We start from the raw sequence: 21,652 nt of genomic DNA, 5'->3' as shown, positions 1-21,652 counted from the left end.
CTTGCTAGTGATTCAAATCACTCGTTAGTGCTTATTTGTGAATTTCATTGTTCTTATTGCTCAAGTAAGTCCAGTTTTTTTCCCCTATTTGGTTCGAAAATTTCTGATTTTTCTTGCTTAAATCTTATGTTTTTTGCCTTTATTCTTCCATTGCTCATATACAATTGGCCAATTGCTATTTCCTTGCTTATTAGCCCTTTATTTGATGAATTAAAAGCTTAATTTGCTAATTTGGGAATTAGGGTTCATAAATTTCGGGTTCAATTTTAGCATTAAATTAGTTAGAAATTGCGTCCTTATGCTTGGAATCTTCACTATTTGTTATATAATTGCAATTCCCTTGCCTTTTAGATGGTTTATGTGTGATTTTCGGCCTCAAAATCAAATTTTCCGACTCATGTTGTCTTAAAAACGTGAACTGTTTTGGGCAATTAAATTGGTTTGTGATTGTATACTTGTCTTTATGCAGGTATGTCAACTAGTGGACAAGGTCATAAAAGGTCGCGGGAGAGGCGCATTCCCGTTCGTCAGCCGGAGGTAGTAGTGTCTTCCGAGGAGGAGGATGATGAATTACTACCGATAGACGAATTTCCTTTTATTGAGTTCCGGGACAAGGAACAACGGGACATATTTGTGTTATTAATGTCTAAGGCTATGCATCCTACTCGGTTTGTTGATCGCAAAATCTTGCGAACTTTGAAAATTGATGATATCATGTTTGGCATGTTTATTGAGATTGGGTTGCAGGGTCTCTTTATTTTGCACGAACTATCATATCGTGCCTTAACTCTTGAGTTTTTGAGTTCTTATGCCTATTTTCCGGTGGACCATTTAATCCGTTTCAGGTTGCTTAATGTTGAACGGTCTTTAACTTTTGACCGTCTTTATGAGATTTTAGGCATAGATAAGCATTCTGATGATGACTTATATAATGGTGCTGGGTTGTCTGCTATCCGATATTTTCCATTGTTTATGGGTTTTGCGGATGCAGATGTGAGTTGCATGTCTTTACTTGATGTCCAACATGTTTGTCTTAGGCTTTTCTTGCGGTATTTGAGTTATCTGTTGTATGGGAGACATGATAGGAGTAAGGCCTCTTCCTTAGAGGTCTTGATTTTGGCTAGCTACCTTAACCCCTTTCAGGAAGCTACTTTCCACTTTTCTCCCCCAGCACTCATTTGCCAGGCCCTAGACCGCATGACTGGGAGATATGCGGACTTAGATTGCGGAGCCATTGTTACTCGGATTGCTAGGGTTCTATGTGATTTTGAGGGAAATGATCCCTATGAGCCTATGGAGGACCCTGAGCCATTGGTAGATGATGATTATCTACGTTATGTCATTTCTTACATTGACATTCGAGGTGAGACGGATCACTATTGGAAAGTGCGTGGTCAGTTTTATATGCTTTTGCCTAATGATCACTTGCCAGCTATTGCACCTCTTGAGGAGAGTGAGACTAGACTGAGACCTGCACCTGTCACCTATCTGATTCTGGATGAGCTTCTGGTTACTTTACCTGGTTCTAGTACTACTGCTACTACTGGTGGGTGTCGTAGACAATGCCGTCAACCTGCCACTCACTTGCCAGGTTCTTACCAGCCCGGCCTCCTTCTCCTTCTCCTACATCCTTTCCCTCCTTTGGTTACGACTTTGACCCAGTCCTTGAGAGAGAGAGATGAGGGTTCATGAGGGTATTAACACCGCCTTGACTCAGCGGCGTTTGTGGGAGCAGATAGAGGCCGTTACTCTTTCTTGGGAGGGGGGGGGGGGGGCAGTACACGGGTACTTCTCCGAGTTTCTACATCACACCTGGTGATGTTAGCCGTGTTTTCCACCTTTACGGTGTGACCCCTACGAGTTTGGGCAGTTTAGTACGGAGTATGGTGCCCTGGGTCGCTCCTTTTACACTCCTGTTAGTCCTCACCAGCCTACCAGTGTTTTTCCAGAGGATGTTGGTGTTCCTATTTCGCAGAGAGGGCCATTTGGCCAGTTTGCAACTTCTAATTCTGCTGCAGCAGCGTTTCCTGGAGGTGGCCGTGCTAGAGGCCGTGGTAGACGAGCTGGTCGTGCTAGAGGCCGTGGAGTCCGAGTTCAGGATCCTGAGTTGTTGGCCATGTTTGAGGAGATTGATTGCTTTGATAAAGCCAACCTTGATGATGATGGAGCGCAGTAGTGACAGCTGGTCACTACATCCCTCACTTTCTAGCCGGTTTGGGGGAGCTTTTGCTACACAGTTGGTACTATCCTTCTTTGTATTTATTTTATTGTATTTATTTTCCCTTTTCCCTTTGTTAGTAGTGTCCTATAGGTTGCTGGATTTTCTGTGTGATTGCTATGCTGTAGGCGTCACAATGAGGACACTGTGACATTTAGGTTTAGGGGAGAGTATTTATTTCTGTTGTGTGTTTATTTATTGTTGTGTATTAAAAAAAAATCTATAAAAATTGAAAATTTATAAAATATAAAAACATGTTTTTATTTATTTTAGTCGAGTCTTGGTGAATTGTTTAGCAATGATGATAATCTGCTTTGTCTTTGCATTTGAATCCCATTAAGTTATCCATGTACATTGTTTTGACATGTTAGCTATGATAAACAAAGCTCTTAACTCAAGTCCTGACCGTCACAATAAGCCTTATGCTGAGTAAATTTGACTATATTTTGTTGGTAAACCACTTAAATTTCTGAGGTCTTTAGAGCTTCCTAGGCCAGGAACATTAATAAACTGGTCTCATTTGTTATTTAGGCTAAAGAGTGTGGTCTCCTTGTGTAATGTGTAATATCAAACTGCATAAGTGTGACATTAGTTTCTTAGCTTTTTGCGCGTTCATATGATTAAGTACATGAGGAAAGGCGATTCTTATTGTTCAAATATGCCATACATTACCTTGTTTTGTTAGCCCGTTTGAACGTTGTAGCCATTTCATATCCCATTTCATAGCTACATTCTAGAATTTGCCTACCTTTTCGGGACAGTCGCAGTTGCTTAAGTCTTATGTTATTTTAGCTACATTGGTTGGGATTGGGACACTTATGTCACGTGGGTTGTAGCTTTAATTTTGGTAGCAGTTGTGTTGATCTCCTATGTTGAAAAAGAAGAGTATTATGAAGCAAAAAGAAAAAAAAAACAAAAAAAAAAGAGAAAAATCGAAAATTTCGAAAAAAAAGGAAAGGAAAAGAAAAAAAAAGAGAAAAGAAAAAATAGAATTGCTTCATCAGTTTTGTTCGGAGATCATAAGTGATAAATACTAGAGTCTAATGCACTTTTGGAGAGTCTTTACATTCTCTCATATGTTGTCAAAGTTGAGATGATTTCTCTGGTTGGATGGTTGTAATATTTATTATTAAATTTGGTTATTGGTTTAGCGCTGCGACTACCGTCTTAGCCTCACATATCCAAACGTGCTTTTGCACAAACAACTTCTATCCCCATGCCCATTTACCACCATTTTGTCCTTGATACATGTTTTTGGTCTATGTTGTGAATGCATACTAGTTGGAGAAATTATTATCACATTAGATTGCATGCATGCTTCATAAGTTGAGTGAGTGTTTTTATTCTTTCTACCTTACACATATTTCACCCCTTATGAGTGCATGAGTGAAACCGCGAGAATCCAACTAAATTGTCTTGTAAGGTTGAAAAGTATTTGGCTGAGTCTCGGTATCATGTCACATCTTGAGTTGAGCTGCGTTAATCTATTAGCCGTGCCTTTGAATTTTTTTTATCGGCACAATTTTTAGTCATTACTTTGTTATAGATATGGATAGCTGGGATTTGTATGTGCCTTGACATTTGTTCTGAGTTATTCATTCACCATTTGTATGTTAGTCTTTTGTATGGTTTGATTGCTTTGCTTGAAGACAAGCAAAGGTTTGGTTTGGGGGAGTTTGATGTATCACTTTTATATACACTTTTATAACTCCTTTCATAGCATTTTATATACCGTTTTCGTGCCTTTATGTCGTTTATATGCCCTTTTATAGTGAATTATCGATACTGCCGCTATTTTATGTTTTAATGCAGAAATGACGCATTACGAGGTGAATCGAGCAAAGATGAGCATTGCGGTTATGGCATAGTGGAACACACGAAGCATGGCACGAGAAACGGGGGGACTTGAAGATAAGAAGTGAAGGAAAGAAGAGAACGAGCTGTGAAGCTGGTTCCTCGATCGAGTGCAATGAGACTCGATCGAGGATCCTATTTTGACGGGTTAATTTCCGTACTTTCCAAAAACACGTATTTTGTAATATAAATTCTAAACTCGTAGGATTTATTAGGTTACGCTTTTTATTACTTTCGGACGGCTGGAAACTTGCTTTAGCTTTCATACTTTGCTTCTTAATCTTTCCTTGTTGATCACTACGGTACTAATCATTTCTTGTTAATTAATTCATTCAAGTTTTATGCTTTCAATTACTTGTTGTTATTTCATATCTTTAATCATGTTTTCAATCATAGTTATTGTTATTATTAGATCCAACATTAGTAGCTAAATTCTTCATCTAGGATGAAGAGGATCTAGGTAAATTAGAAAGGGGAATATTAATTGATTGCTAGTAATATCGCATGAATTATCGTTTGATTATTGTTCTTATTATAATTAATTGATTTAGGCCTGAATTGATAATTAGTGTAGCGAATTAATACTTTCACCGACATGGTTAGAATTAATATAGGCTGCGATAATCAAATAGATTGTGTCTAATAATAGCGATTGCATGTTAGATTTGATCTAAAGGACATAGTAGAATTAATCAATCTTGTGACCTTAGATAATTCGATTGACATATTTAAAAGTACAACATATTTTTTGAACCTAATTCGACATCCAACCCGATTTAATAATAAGCAAATACTATATTATCTATTAATATTAATACTTTTGTTTTCTATTTTTTTCATAATTAAAATATGTGGAAATGATATGAACCTATACTCTAATGATAGAATTTTTTTAACACAATTCTAATTATATTATTTAAACGTAGTATATTTACTATACCTTTTAATGCTTGTTTGGTTTGATCTTGTAATGGATTGTAATTTTTTTTTTTTTTTTTGTAACTTGGTTCACATTTAGAATGAATTTCAAATCAATTTGTTTTTTTATCATTATAACTAACGACTACAATATTATTTGTTATTAAAATTAATTAATACAAGATTATAAGAAAATCAAAAATCCCAATTATTCCATAAAAAATTATCATAAGTGTATAAATCCAATTGAAGCGTAGCTTATATATAATTAGGTATCAAATTGCTTTAAAATAAATTATGTGCTAATGATCATATGTTTGTATGTATGAAGAACAAACTATTATAAAAAAAAGCATCATAATTGAACAACAAATCCAGTACTACGTACCGACGTACGTATCCAGATTTTAATCAAACAAAAAAAAAGAAACTTGCAAGCTAATTACGTACATGACAATGAAAATTTAAGAAAATATCAATGGAGAGTTGGACTATTGGAGATATTACGTTGAATGTTTAAAGTTTTTCTTTTCTTTTTCTTGCCTTTTACAATTCTAGGGTTTGTATATGATTGAATAGAGTTTGAATCATGAGTTGAGACTAAGGTATGAGATTCCAAGGGGTTGGAATGGATTTAGAACCCCTTAGATATCAAACTCCATTCCAAAAGAAGCCAACCAAACATTTGAATGGATGGAATCCATTCCAAATGCCCCAACCAAACACCTCTAAGAGACTCAAAAGATTTTGGGTTGATGCCCAAGTTCCAATGATGCCTCATATTTATAATCATAGAATCACTCACTTTATGCTATATTTCGATGTGAGAAAATTCTATTTTTTATATGTAGTATATTTGTCACACCTATATTATTTTTCAATGTGTGACATATACCATACTATGAAATACACCATCTTTAATATCTGCAAATTATATGAAATCTATATATACTCTAATGATAGCATTTCTTATCATGAATCTAATAATATTATTTTCATAATTTTTTTTACTGACATTATTTTGCCAAATGAAATGTAAAGTTTTTATATAAAAATTGGAAACATCACTTGAATATAAAATAAGAAATATAGAGTATATATTATAATAACTAAAAGATTTTCCAAAGATTAACCTAGGTTAGAAATCATTATTGTAGAGACAATAATACAAACTCTTTTAAGAGCTCTTTCTAACAATACTTAAGAGAATCAAAAGATTTTGGGTTATGACTTCTATTTATAATAATAAGATCACCCTGCGTTATGGTAATCTTCCGATGTGGGACAATTCTAATATTTATACATAGTATATTAACCACACTTACATTACTTTTCAATGTAGGATAAATAACATACTAAGTACACCATTTTTTTCGCACCTACTTTGACATCAACCCGATTTAATAATGAGAAAATACAATACAATCTACACTCTAATGATAGCATTTTTTTGTCACAATCTAATTATATAGTTTTCATACGACACTTTTTTGTCAAATGAAATATAAAGTTTTTATATCAAAATTATAAACATCACTTTAATATATATATATATATATATATATATATATATATATATATATATATATATATATATATATATATATATATATATATATATATATATATATATATATATATATATATATATATATATATATATATATATATATATATATATATATATATATATATATATATATATATACATATATATATATATATATACACTGCCTAACCCAAAAAAGTGGGATCCGCTGAGAACGATCATTCGGTGAGAACGGAGAGAACGATCTACCTTACCCAATTATTAAAAAACAAACACTGCCTCTCTCTTTTTGTTAATCTTTATCATCATTTTCGGATTAAAAAAATCCCAAATCAATGAACAACAATTCAACAAAACCATCCCCATAACATAACACACCTGTTGTTATGCGACATTATCAACAATAATTGAATTATGCAACCAAAGTAACTAACTCAATCGCACCCAATTCCTCAAAATCAATCGATTCCGATAATCAATTCCCTTTCCATGTCGACGCTAACGTGACAGTCGAAGAAATCGACAGTTTCTTCAGGTTCACGGTGGCATCACCAACGACGACCGGTACCGTCTTCTAGCCCAGAAGTTGCGCTGCTCATCAGCCACCGTTTGTGACCTACTGATGTCCGACACCGACGACAACACGACAACTCTCACAAGCTGTCACCGTTCACTCTTGTACCTGTCTCTTTATCTTACTCGTCGGAAACAGCTCATATGTTGATATATGGTGTCAATGCCAGGAGCAGCTCAAAAAATCAATTTTGTGCTAGAGTGGTTGATTCATTTACGTTCGTTGGCATTAGTAATAAATCAAATGCTACACAAAATTAATGTATGTGGGTTCTATATTGATGTATCTCAAACCACTTTTTATGTACCTAGTAATTAATTTTGTGTATCTATGTTAGATATGTAATACCCGCTCTTTTAGGGACCCGTTGACCGACCTTAGACACATATCTTGACCTTCGGAAACTTTACAAGCGATGAATAGTGACGGTGTGAGCTTTAGTTTGTGAGTTACTCGATCTAGCGGAGGCTACTCGATCGAGATGCTTGGGAGCTCGATCGAGTAGAGGCCACTCGATCGAGTAAGTTAGTTACTCGATCGAGTAACGAGTTTGCAGCGGGGAATTATAAATCGTGTTTCGTGAAACCTCAAATCATTTCCGCACTTCATTTCCTAAACCTAGACGCCGTCTATTCTTCTCCCTTTCACCATAGTTCCATCCATAGGAGTCCTTGAAGATGCTTATGCCATGGGGATGGGTTACTTGAGTTGGGTAGCGGTCTTGACGCCGGATTGCTATGCTTAAGTATGTTATCGTCATCATCATCATCATCTTTGTTTTCTGTTAGGGTTGTAGCGATAATGATAGATGGTTGTACTGTTTGTATAGGTGTGTTGCTTGGTTTCTTGTGATCGGAAGCGGGATTGCTGTGGTGCGCTAAAGGTAGGTTCGCCTACTCAGTACTGTTGGTTGTCTAGAGTGTCTTTTGATGTGGTTTGGCTGTTGTAGTGTCAATGTGATTGACTGATTGTGATAGTTGGTTGGTGTTGTGTTGTTTCGTTTATCGTTGTTGTGGTGCAGCTGATTGTGATTGTTTGTCTATGGTTCTCGAGGTGCGTCCTTGGCTGAGTGGAGTCACTTGCGGGAGTGGCTTCACGCCCGTTGTTCGCCCTCCATGGAACCCGCCACGGGAGAGGATGTGCACATTAATGGACATGGGTTTATTGCTCAGTTTGATGAGCGGGGCTTAGGTGGGAAAGGCTGCGGTCCCCCACTAACAGGGCTGGTCCAGTGGATAGTCGGTGACGGTGATTGGTTGGAGGATATGTGATTTGTGTATCTTTTGTTGTGCCTATGTTGTATCTGTGGTGGTTGGTGTGTTTCTTCAGTTACTGACCTTGTGTGGTTTTGTCTTGTTGTTTATTTTTGTTGTGTCTGCCGTGATCCCTTATAGTGAGCAGTCAGTCTTAGCAGGTTGTGATATGGATGTTAGCTGGGTGCTTGGCGGGATGAGTCTTTCATGAGTAACGACAGAAGTAGTCCACATAGTGGTTTTGAGTTGTATCTTTTATATCAGTAGTTTTGTTAATCACTTGTAACATAACTTAATTGTTCTTTTATCGACATTTGATTATTACTGTCATCGGGCAACCGAGATGGTAACGCCCTTATATGCTAGGGAAGACCTTGTTAAGACTCCTTGGTATATGGGGGTGTTACAAAGTGGTATCATAGCGACGATTTTGGAACCTGTAACAAATGAGCCCAATGAACGTAGTGAGTCTAATAAAATCATGGCCTCATTATGCTTAAGCCAGTCACAGGGTATGGGAATGTTGAGTCGAAAAACTATGTGCATAGTATGTATAATGGTTATGTTAGAAATGTTTGTGATGAAGTCTCTGTTGATGCTAGCATGTGTGATTGGATGAGAAGCAGTGAAAGTCTGAGGTTGAAAGGAAGTATGTGTGAAAGTAGTAGAAGTGGTGAAACGTTTATAATACGTGACAGTGCGTATGATGTAGTGATGATAATATTTTCCAAATCATTCTATGCGGATTGATATAAAAGAATTGTGAGTTTTGTGTGTGGTGATAGTAGTAAGTAGTAAGTTTTGAATTAGTTGTAACATTTGTCAGAGTAGTATTTGGTAAGTGTGATGGATGAATGGTTGAATGCTTCCGTGATATGGCATAATTAAGTTGAGAAAGCTAGTTGATCATTTGTTGTGACATGGTTAAATTATTAGTAAGCTTGGATGATAAAGAATGGTTAAATGTTAGATGAATGCTTAGAGTGATATGATTAGGAGTTGTATTGTCAAAGTTACAAATGCATGATTAGAAGTAAAGAAATGTGTTGAATGTATGCATGCGAAAGCTAATAGTGTAGTCAATTGGTTGCGTAATGTTTGTCATAGAATGAAGTAAAATGTGTTGAACGAAGTGATATGTTTGTTAGATTGATACATTGCATTAGTATAGTGGTAATATGTCGTGAATGAATATAATAATCGGTGACGATTCCCGAATTCATTTTGGAATCGACACACATTGCTGTTTTGCAGGAACCATTACTTGAATCCGTAACTTTTGACCTCGTTCCCATTCGTTCCCGACCGAGTAAGAGTATTTACTCTATCGAGTAGACCTCATTCGATCTAGTTAGGAAGCTATGACATCGAGAAAGTTGGATTTGCCAGCGGAAAATCGATCGAGTAGCTCCAACTCGATCGAGTGGAGGCCACTCGATCGAGTAACCTACTTACTCGATCGAGTAAGTGAACAGTACCCGGGTGGATTACGGGATTCTTATACCCTTTTCCCATCTTCTTTCTTTCTTATTCTTCATTCATCAAAAACCCTAAATCTCTATATCTCTATCTAGTTGCTCTCATCTTGTGATTTCGGTGCTTATATCTTGTGTTTTCTTGTTTAATTCGTTCCCTTTTGCTTGCGAACCCATCAAGGTAAGAATGCTTATCCTATTTCTATGTTTTTAATTAATTAGAAGCATGTAGGATGTTGGTGTTTGATGGAAAATTGATTTATATGTGCCAAATCTTGCTTGTCATTGATTGAAACATGATCTATTTGCTTTAATTTGCTGGGTATTGATGTTAGTTATGCAAAAATCGAATCAATTTGGGGGAGAGTATGTGTCGAAGTTTTTAGGGTTTGAGATTTTAAATTGAATTTTGGTTGTCTTTTGTATATAAAAGGGGGGGGGGGGAATTGGGTAATGTATATTGTATATATCATGTTTAGAGTTGATTTTGATGGTTTTCACTCAAAAATTTGCCTTAAAACTCCGTCTTAAAAGTCCCTCAAACTGAAATTCGTCTTACATTCTTGAGAAGTTTGTCTATTAGTAAAGCTAATTTGAAGGTTTAATTCTCAAAATTAGTAGTTGTATTGTTAATTGATGCCATCTTTGCTATAAATTTTTACAGCTGTGAGATCGTCTGATGATAAATTTGAGAGTTATAATTATAATTTCTGGATTGTTTGGTGAAAGTGTGTACGTTGTAACTCTTTTCCATGATCATACATGAATGTTTTACATGTTTTCAAGTATATGTGATATGTGAATCTAAGATTGTGTTACAAAATAGATGGCGAGACCAACTGTGGGAACCCATCAGAGCATGAGGGGGAGGGCTTCTGAGCTCGAGGTAGGAGAGGGCCAGCAGTACCCGAGTGATACGTGCATATTCTATACACTTTATTTGCAGTTTTGACACGTATTTCAATGCGTATTTGTTAGCTTAAAGCTATTATTTCTCCCGAAATGGTTTACTTTGCGATTTCTATGATTTATTGTAGGAATGAGTGAAAGTGAGCTAAATCAAGCCTAAATCGTCCTCCGGAGGCAACTTCAGGGAAGCTTGGAAGAAGGGAGTTCGTACTCACTCACCTTGGGATGCGTGCATTGGAGTGAAGTGGCTGTTTTGAAGAGAGGAGGGAGTTTCTGCACAGCTCAGCTGGTCGATCGACCAGCATCACCAGTCGATCGACCGTGGAATTTCAGCGGATGCTACTGTACTGCACTCACCAGTCGATCGACCATGCTACTTAGTCGATCGACCAGGCTGCGAGCTGAGATTGATTTTTCGTGTTAGACTTTTAAAAAGCCCAATTGTAATTAACTTTTTGGGCATCGTTTATCAGTAGAACGCAGAAATAATTGAGGTTATGCTTTTTCATTATTCAAGAACTCAGTTTAGATCTAGTTTGGAGACAAGAAAGTGCGACGACTGATTCCGATTCAATTACTTTGTTCATCATTTAATTAGTAAGCTTTAATGCAAATTTCTTCTTCTTTAATTTCTTGTTAATTCAATTCTTGTTGTTACTAATTTATTTTCAGCAATTCAATCTTTTATCTTCAGTCTTAAATTCAATTCAAATCATGTCATTCTTATTCTTTGTCTTTAAATTTGCAATTATTATAGTTTTAATCATGCATAGCTAATTTTCTTGATTGGGAACGAGGTGAGCCATGGCATAAATTAGGGTTGTTTTGTTAGTGTGAATTCTTCCGTATCGATCTTGTTACCTTTTGATAAACCCGTCTTGCTAGATTGAAAGATTAGTAGGTTAGGTTTTCATTGGGTTTGGAATTTCCCTTGAGCGGAAGCTTTGAGAAATTCTTGGGAATTAGAAGACCGCAAGGTTAATTTGAGCATTGATCGAAAGGCTTGCTCATATTTCCTGAGATCGTATATTATAGGACCTCTGCTACCTTATTGACCTGACCTTAGCCATGGTGAACCGAAGTCCCCGATCTTCTTTTTATCTTGTTTGAGAAATTTCTTATTTTGTCAGTTAGTCTTTAGAATCAAACCAATTCAAAACCCCCAATTAAATTGTTACTTCAATCGATTAAAAATTAGCAAAAAGAATTGATCTTGTCTCTCAGTGGTTCGACCCTTGCTATCATTGTCTACAGTTTTAGTTTGGAATTATAAATTTAATTTTGATACTAAACGACGGTATCAAATTTTGGCGCCGTTGCCGGGGAGACGGTGTAATTCTGTTTGCTTTATTTTTAGTTTATTTCTTTTGTCTCAAGGAACTTTGGTTCCTTGAGGCCGTTGCTTACCCTTGCTTCTAGTTTTGCTTTTGCACAGTTAGAAGACAGGTTTTTGAGAGGAAGACTTGAGGCCGTTACCTACCCCTACTACGGGTCACTTCGAATTTCATCCCTCTTATATTGATTTAATGGAGCGAAATCAGTTTGCTGGTCTACCGGACGAGGATCCTTTGAAGCACATGGAAATTTTCACAGACTACTGCTGTTCCATACTTGTACCGGCTGGGGTGACCCAGGATGAAGTAAAGGGGATAATGTTCTTATACTCCTTGAAGGATTCGGCGCGAGATTGGTACCGCTACCTTGATAGGGTAGCAGCGGGAGTCACAGATTGGACATCTCTAGCGTTAGCCTTCTACAAGAAATACTTCCCACTTGCAAAGACAGATGCCTTGAGAAGTAAAATTACAAATTTCCAGCAAGGACCAGATGATGAATTTTGTGAAGCATGGGGACGTTTCAAGAGTTTGGTCAGGGCTGTCCCTCACCATGGTTTCCAGCAGTGGTATCTCTGCAACTTATTCTATAATGCTTTATATGATGACTACAAGGTTATCCTGGACGCAGCTGCGAATGGTAGGTTCCAAAATAATACCGGTCAGAGTAAAGGTTGGAACACTATTGAGGAGATGGCAGTCCATAGAGCCGAGTTTGGAAGTTCGTGTGGAAAGTCGCGAAAGCAAAGTGATGAAATGAGTGCCGTTGTGACACTCATAACTTCTATTACTGCCCGTCTCGAGAAGCTCGAGACCTCTGAAGTTTCCAAGGAAAGAGTTGAAATTCCTGTCCATAACTCAGATGAGGCCGCGGAATTGAGAGAAATGGTCCGAGCTCTTTGGGTTCAAGTCGCGAAAATAGAAGCAGATGAAATTGAATCTACAAAGAATTTTGTGAAGCAGTTAGAGAATATAGAGGCTAAGCAAGTTGCCAATTCTTCAAGCAAATGTGAGGGGCCAATTGAAACGATTAATGCCATTAATCTCAGAAGTGACCTCTCTTATGAAGGTCCCGATAAGCCAAGAGGAGACTCAAAAAATGATGAAGAGGCTAGTTTAAGTTCTGGTGCGAAAACGAACTATATTGCCAGTACCGGCGGTCGATCGACCAACAACAACAGTCGGTCGACCGGAATTCCTGAGGAAAAAGTTTCTGATCAGAAACTATTCATGCCCAGCACAAGTGGTCGATCGACCGAGTCCAATGGTCGATCGACCGGTCTCCGATGCGGGGGACGCAAATCAAATCAACTAGTTTGCATGATTCTACACTTATTGATGATTTGACGGAGGTTTTAAACTTACGGAAGCCGAAGGTCACTGACCCTACGGCCAGTGTTGCAGTCCCGTATCCGGAGCGTTTAAAGAATACTAAGCTGGAGCGCAAGTTTGGTAAGTTTTTGGAAATGGTCAAGAATCTCGAGGTAACAATTCCTTTCACCGACCTAATTACCCAGGTACCCTCTTACGCTAAATTTATGAAAGACATTTTGAATCGTAAGAGAAATTTTCATGATGATGGTAATGTTGCTTTCGTGGAAGAATGCAATGCTCTTTCGCAAATTAATATACCACCTAAATTAAAGGACCCAGGTAGTTTTTCAATCCCCTGCACTATAGGTAACCACGAAATTGGAAAGGCCCTTTGCGATTTAGGGGCCAGTGTCAGTGTCATACCATACTCTGTTTGCGAAAGGCTAAATATTGGTAGACTTAAGGTGACCGATATTACCCTTCAGATGGCAAATAGATCGACTCAGAGACCTTTAGGAGTCTTAGAGGATGTACCCGTTCGAGTGAGTAAGTTTTTATTCCCCGTCGATTTCGTTATTTTGGACATTGCGGAGGACAATCGATACCTATTATTTTAGGTAGACCATTTTTATATACAACTGAGCCGTAATAGATGTTAAACGCGGAATCATTACCTTAGAGGTAGGGGATGACACCATTGAGTTCGATCTTGCTCGTAAGACAGACCGAACCTCGCGATGATGATACGTGTTATTCCATTGATATTGTTGATGTGGCATTATAATTGGAGGGAATCCTTAGCCAAGGATCCCTTAGCTGATCTAACTCGTTTAGATGAGTGTGCAGGTAGTACAACGGAGAATGCTGAGGAGCCAGATGCTTTGGTAGCCTCAATGGAAAGCTACGAGCTCACAGAGGAAGAAGATGAGATGCTCTTGAGCCTGGCCAACGAGAATTTGGTAAACACTTGCTATACCATTGAAGCGATTCTGTCTGCAACACAGAGGTAAAGGTGCCAGAGCGTAAGCCACTTCCTCCTAATCTTAAGTATGTTTTTCTAGATGATACGGAGCGTACCCCAGCTATTGTTAGTGCTAAGCTTAATGATGACCAAACCGGTATGCTTTGATGTGTGTGCTTAGGAAAAACAGGAAGGCTTTAGGTTACTCTTTGGATGATATTAAGGGCATCACCCGATATTTGTATGCACATGATAGAGCCGGAGGAAGGCCACAAGCCTTACGAGACGGGGTCAACGCAAGTTAACCCGAAGATGCAGGAAGTTATTAAGGTGAGGTGATGAAACTACTCGATGCGGTATTATTTATACGATTGGCAACTCATAGTGGGTTAGCCCGATTCGTAGTTCCGAAGAAAGGAGGGACTACCGTGGTTAAAAATGTGAAAAATGAATTAATACCGACACGAGTTGTGACAGGGTGGCGGATGTGCATTGATTATAGACAGTTGAATGCCGCCACCAAGAAAGACCACTTCCCCCTCCCTTTTGTTGACCAAATGACTGAAAGACTTGCTTCTAACAAATTTTTCTGTTTTCTAGACGGATATTCAGGGTTCTTTCAGATCCCTATTCATCCGGATGATCAGAGTAAGACCACTTTTACCTGTCCACAGGGTGTTTTTGCATACCGCAGAATGCCCTTCGGATTGTGTAACGCCCCAGCTACCTTTCAGAGGTGCATGATGGGGATTTTTTCTGATTATATAGAGAATATTATGGAGGTATTTATGGATGATTTCTCAGTTTATGGTAATGACTTTGATCGTTGTTTAGCTAACCTTGATAAAGTCATGCAGCGTTGTATTGATGTTAATCTTGTTTTAAACTGGGAAAAATGCCAGTTCATGGTCAATGAGGGAGTCGTGTTAGGGCATCTGGTTTCTGATAAAGGTATACATGTTGATAAAGTGATGTGACCATAATTAGCGCATATTTAGCCCCCGAATTAGCCTTGTTCCCATGCTTTTTAGTGCATATTTGGGTCATTTATTATCTTTTGGTAGGAAAGGAGTGCAAATCTTGCTAATGGTGTTTTGGCGTAAATCTCTGATTGTCATCCCGATAATACAAAATCTGATAAATAAAAAGAATTTAACTCGGACTTGCATGTTGTGGGCGAAGAACTAAGAAGATGGGTGTAGTGATGCTCGTAGCGAATCTGAAAGAAAGTTGCCTAGCGAAAAAAAGGAAAGCGATTTAAGCAGGTTAATTAATTAGATTGATTGAGTGTAGTGGGAAGATTGGTCATGTCATTTTGGCCGGAGAAAGTTTGTGTACCCAGGAAAGATCAAAGGAGCTAGTGGTGGAAGTCAGCACGTGAGGCGCAATTAGTAGAACAAATGCAGAATGCAAAGGGGAGAAGAAAGGGCGGACACTGCGTGGCCTGTGAGGAGCAGCTCTGTTATACTAATCACGTGAAGATAGGTTTGGAGAACTCTTTGGAAGTGAATCTAGGAAAGATATGAAAAATAAATAAATCATCTGAAGAAGGGCACAGGAAGAAGCGCGGCGATACTCGTCTCTTGGAAGAAGGCCTTGACGCTGCCGTCTATTCCCAGGTTTCCTCTATTTGAAAGAATCTCGCGTTTAGAGATTATGGTGGGACGGTTGTTTGATTATCTTTTTGAATATTACAGGATATTGTTGCCAAAAGATAAAATTTGATGAATATGGAAATAGAAATATCAGGAACATTCCGAACAATACATTTCGAGTTGCCAATTTATCGAGAAAATAAGCGGTTTGGCCGGACTCACGAATGTACTCTAATTCTGCCAGCGACCATATCGGCCGCGTAGATGACAACTAAGAGGTTGACATTATATTTGAGCAATCACTTGATAATCTTCTGTTTGCATCACTAATGGTTAGCGAATCGAAGCATGCGATCATCCTTTGGGTGGTTTCGCGGGGGTGCGGCTTGAGGTGTCTGAAACCCCGGCTGGCGCGGGCTTGGCGAGGCTGAAAGTCAAAATATGCCATCAGGTCAATCGGGAATTACAACACGGCAACTATGGCGGCCTTGAGGCTCTCGAAGTATGAACGAGGACATCGTGGGAACATTTTGAGTCAGCAGACTGCTATCGGAGGGCGTTTAAAATCCCATTAGACTCGTGAAGGAGGGCTCGCGGACCATAAGAAGAGATCATACGAGACTTCTTTCTCGAGATGCTTCCCGGAGTGCGTGGGGCTAAGGTAAGACTAAAGTTTAAATAAGGATGGGTGCTAGGGTGGCAGGACCTAAAAAGCATTGTGCGGAAGGAGGCCAAATAAGTTTTAGACCTAAGAGTTTGAGTGGGACTTTCGGAAGCGGCCTGTCCGAACTCATGAAACAAAAAACATTTGAAAGCGGCCCAGGCGTGGTAAAGCTGCGCCCAGAATCGCTGCGTTGGTCTCCAGCGAACTCGAGCCAAAACTTAAGTTAGATGCGCTGCGTCGGTCTCGGCGAACTCTCGTTAGGTCAATATATCGGCGATTAGGAACATCTTGATCGTCGAAGAGAAGGTCTTGGCGGCTGATGCGCAAAAATACTCTGGCTTGGATAAAAAACAATCTGCAAAATCTTTGCGAGGATAAAATGAATTTGGGCAATCTTTGCGAAAAATATTATCGGCTTGGATAAGATGCGGGCGGACGTAAGAAATACAAATAAAAGCGGACCAAAATGATAAAAAATGTCATCGAGGAAGAAGGCGCACCAAAGATGGGCCCAAATAGCGAACTCGCCGCGGGTTTTGAAGTGCGTAAGGAGAACAAAAGAAGAAGCGCGGCAGCGTCTCTTGGAAGCGCGTCTCTTGGAAGCGCGCTGCATTATTTGAAACCGCAAATGCGTCCTCTTCCCCATTTTATTGCTTATTCCTTGCATTAATCTTCATTAATTTCCCATGTTGAATTTTGGCGCGAACATTAGGGTTTCACCCAAGTGATGAAAATTTGGGGCTTTCCCCAAAATATTTTCCATGCCAAATTGATGCTAGAAGGTAGTAAGCGTGTTAGGAACATAACCATGTATTTCACCAATTTTTCATCAAGTTTTGAGCCCTTGGCGAATTTTGTGAAGGCGGTTTCCGCGACTAGATGAAAATTGCTTGAAAAATGGCCTTGCAGGATTGCCCGTTTGTGCTGAAATTTGATAAAGGACCCTTGGATGATGGGTAAACTTCTCATCATCTCGGAAGTTTGGTTGGTGACAACTTTTGCGGGGCCTTTTTCTGGCATAACCGCCATTATAAGCGAAATCTTTGCGAATTTTAAACTCGAACTTCAGGCCTAGGCTTTTGACTTGGGCTTGACTTGACCCTATTCATCACATGAGTGATTGAATTAGCGGGAACATATTCCAGAGATGGCGAGAAGAAGCGATTCACGGGCCTTGAAAGGCGAAAACTACTTAAAGGGCTTGTGCGTCATGTGGCCCCAGCGACGGCTGGATTGCTGTCGTTGCGAGGCGTGCGATCGCTTCTATACGAGCAGGAAAGATCCTATGGGCGTAAACGCCCGGCTGTTGAGAGAGGCTTTAGGCGGTATGCCTTCAGCCGGCATGATAGGCCAGCTGAAGAGAGATTCCGAAGGAGGCTGCGGAGAGGAGGAGATTCCATGACGGGCCCACCTCGGGCGAGAGTCGTCGGTTGGAAGGAAGACTCCGCGTGTTGAGACACAGGAAGTAGGCACCTTATGTGGGCTACGGTCATTGTCCTCTGGGGCAGTGAAAACTTAGTAAATAGGAGATTCACAACTGTTACTTATCCTCTTTCTGTCTTTTTGCTCAAATTTCCTTCAAATTTACTTCAAAATTAAAGATAGCTTTGTTTCAAATTTTAATAGGAGGCGGGAATATCAGTCGTTCTAAAGTACGACGGCGATGGAGCACTACGGCTATCGGAGGAGGAGAAGGCCGTGATCGGCGTGATTAGCGTTTGGTCCCTCTGGTTTGTGCGGAGGGATATCGTGAAAGAAGAGAAGGAAGTGCGGGCCAACCTTGCTTTCGTCGGCTTTTTCTTGGATCGATTTTAGGATCTGACTTCACATTTACGCGCGCCCTTTTGGTGAGGTGGAGTCACCTTGAAGGACTACGGCATGATTGCGTGCTGCAGGGTGCGAGATTGAAAGAGATGGTGTGGCGGAGATTGGCATGAGGCCAGTTAGTAGGCGAGGGAGGTTGATCGGAGTGAACACACTGTCGCTGAAAGGCTCAGGCAATCTTGGGTTGGTACCGATACTATGTTAAAGATTACTTGGAAGACCCCCGGTGGTGATCGATGGGAGGAGGCAGTTCTCTCCTCCTTATCTGGTGGCGGAAGGCAGCTCGCTTGGCTACAGTGGTTCTTGTCTTAATTTATCTAGGAACAAGAGGTGAAGAAATCGTGAAACAGCCCTTTCTTTAAACCTGAGTTCCTTAGGGCGTTGGGGCTGAGTCGGCTGCTGGTTTGCGGTCTCATCCGCTTTATGAGAGCCATGGTTCGCCCCGATGGAGAGGGACTTCTCCGTGTTTGCTCCCGGACTGGACTACTGTTGGAAGTATGAACCTTCCTTTAGATCAGCGTAAATTCCTTTCTTTGCTGCATGAATCGAAGATGTCATTGTGCTCCGTTTCGGGCGTAGGTGTACTCTTGCCCAAGCCTCGCCCCGAAGAGAGCGGGCCCGTGGAGAGAGAACGCTATCCGTGGTGAGATTGGAGTCATGTCACCAGACGAAAATGACGTTCTTCTCTGGCAATGTCTCACAGTGAGGATGTGAAGCATACCTTAATTTGGCTGTGTAGTATCCCATTTGTATTCATTCACATCTTCTCATATTTTGTTTTCAATTGATCGCCGAGAATGACCTTTGTGCCGTATTGCCCAGTGGGTGCCCGGACCTTGGCGAGTCAGCTGGGGCCTCCCTTTATTCTTTTGAGACCCTTCGTCTAGAGTTGGTGAGTGCTATTGTGGGCGTGATGGGTCTGTATGGTATTTAGGCGGCAGTTGCTTCGTCCCGGTGCTAAGTGCGTTAGCGGTTCCGTCGATCCTCTGAGGCGATGTTTGAGGGGCAGATACATTTGAGAGGGAGCGGACTTTGGCGGTGCCGATGGCGTGACCTTCTTCTCACAGCGAGGATTACTGGGCGTTCGCTTCGGGGAGGTTGGCGTATTGGCGGTAGTGGTGAAGTATCTTTTGTTTTTGTTGATTTGATTTGAGAACTTGCGGCGAAGATGCGTCGATTGATGGAGCTATTGTCTTTTCGGGGAGGTTGGCGGCGTGACGTCGAGCCCAGTACCGAGACCTCGGAAGGTACCCAGCGCTACCCAGGGAGGCGGCGATCTCCCTGCGTGATTTTAGCGTGGTACATGACGGATCTTGGCCTAGATGGCTGGCGGCTTGCTCGGTCGAGGTGAGTTCCATTTTGCATGGTTTCGTGTGAGAACCGTTTGGTAGAATTTGTTTAATTTCTTTGAAGTTTCCTTTTTGAAATGCGAGGTTGTTGCATCTCCGGTTCGTGGCACTATGGAGGGTGGCCAACCCGGCTACGACCCCATTGGGCACTCGTTCGAGTAGTCGAAATTAAATCCAGTATGAACGCTATATCCATTTTTGATCTTCTTTTTTGATTTTTGGTTTTCCAATTGGGTTGATTGGCGGCAGGCGATCGTTCTTTGACTTGCGGTAATAAAAGTCGGGGACGAGGATTGGCCCAGGCTCGGAGGAGGCTCGCTTTTATCGAGGAGACTCGAGTTCGAGATCTGAGGAATCGCCGCTCTGATAAGCGAAGTTCTGAGTTAGAAGTGCCAGCGATGGTCTGTGTAGTTTTTGTAGATTTGATTTTTTGAAACATTTTGGACTTGGTTGAGGCGATGACCCGATTTCTTGGATTTTGGATTTTGGTGTTGCAAACCCGGTTTGTCATCTGGACTTGTTAAGCGCATTTGATTCTTTCATATATTTGCTTTTTTGTATATATATGATGGCACGAGTGCCTTTATTTCTTTGAGTTTTTTGTTTGTACTGCTGAGGTTAGTTCTTTGAAGCGAGTTTGGTAGATAACGGTTTATCTTGAATTATCTGCTGAAATTTTCATGGAAAAATCACGCGATTCATACATTTATATACATATAAGGCCTTAAATTAGGCGTAAAAGACTCAAAGAAGCCTTGACAATCTGCAAAAATTTTGCGGAAAATAATAGGAAATAGCGGGACGGTAGGGAAGGTTACCCCAGAAAAAAAAAGAAAAATAGAAATTTATAAGTTAGAAAATGTAAAAATAGAAATTAAGAAAATGAAATAAATATAAAAGTTTGAAAACAAAAAAATTAAATGGACATTAAATACAAAATGTGATAAAATGTGAAAATGTCAATGATATGCCTCGAAATCGTGCCCAGTGAAATTAGAAATCCGAAACATGGTAAACTTAGTAGTTTGCAAATAAAATCCATAGGAATAAAAAATCACGCGTGTTATAGAAATAGGAAAGATCAAAGCGGAAATCAGGTGAGCACTGGGAAGAAGCGGCGGCATAGTGCGTCCTTTGAAAAGCGCGGCCAGTCTTGCACTTTATTCCCGAGAAGGTTTGTTACAGCGGATTTTAGGAAGCGACAAATTAGTATAAATAAAGACTGCCGACTTTGGCTATATAATTCTTAGTCTTTTCTTCGTCGCTTCTCCTAAAACTCCTAAAATAAATTTTCAAGAAAAATTATCATCATAATACCTTAGGCTCGTTTGAAGGAATGGACTAATGAGTTTTTGAACACGGAAAAGCACGACATGGGTGCTTATAATCTTGGAGCCTTTATTGAGTTTGAAACTCATCAAGGTGGTGGCCGTTCTTGGATGCTTGCCTTGATTATTGGGATCGAAATTATCATGTATTCGCCTTTCCGGGGAGGTGATATTGTCCTTTTCGGAGGAAATTCTGCTGTTAGCGGGTGGGACCACTGAACACCTACACTTATCCTTCTCACGCTCAAGGTATAAACAAGTTTAAATTTTGCTTGGGTGACTAGACTACAAAGTGGGTCGTCTTGTTACTTGAGTGTCTGCGGATGTTGGATTTTATAGGCCCAATTCATCACTTGAGGCCGACCCTCATCTCTTATGTTGCTAGAAGGAGGCATTTGGCTGTTTTATTTGCATGTCGCGTCTTTCAGGACATGTTAGTGAGGACTTGAGAGCGATCCTACGCTTATGGGTCTTATTGAGCAAATGGAGGCTGCGCGCGAGCCCGACTCTATGCTTAGGGGAGATTATCTTGG

General features: G+C 39.9%; 1 non-coding gene across 1 annotated transcript; it reads right to left on the bottom strand.

Annotated features, from left to right (window-relative positions):
- Positions 1–12,535: 12,535 nt before the first annotated feature.
- Positions 12,536–12,644, bottom strand: LOC141639102 (small nucleolar RNA R71). Its single transcript, XR_012542366.1, has one exon. It is a non-coding gene; the product is annotated as a small nucleolar RNA R71 (small nucleolar RNA).
- Between the last annotated feature and the right edge of the window lie 9,008 nt (positions 12,645–21,652).

The sequence above is a fragment of the Silene latifolia genome, unplaced genomic scaffold (genome assembly GCF_048544455.1).
Source record: "Silene latifolia isolate original U9 population unplaced genomic scaffold, ASM4854445v1 scaffold_275, whole genome shotgun sequence".
Classification (NCBI taxonomy): Eukaryota; Viridiplantae; Streptophyta; class Magnoliopsida; order Caryophyllales; family Caryophyllaceae; genus Silene; species Silene latifolia.
This window is presented reverse-complemented; position numbering and strand designations above follow the sequence as displayed.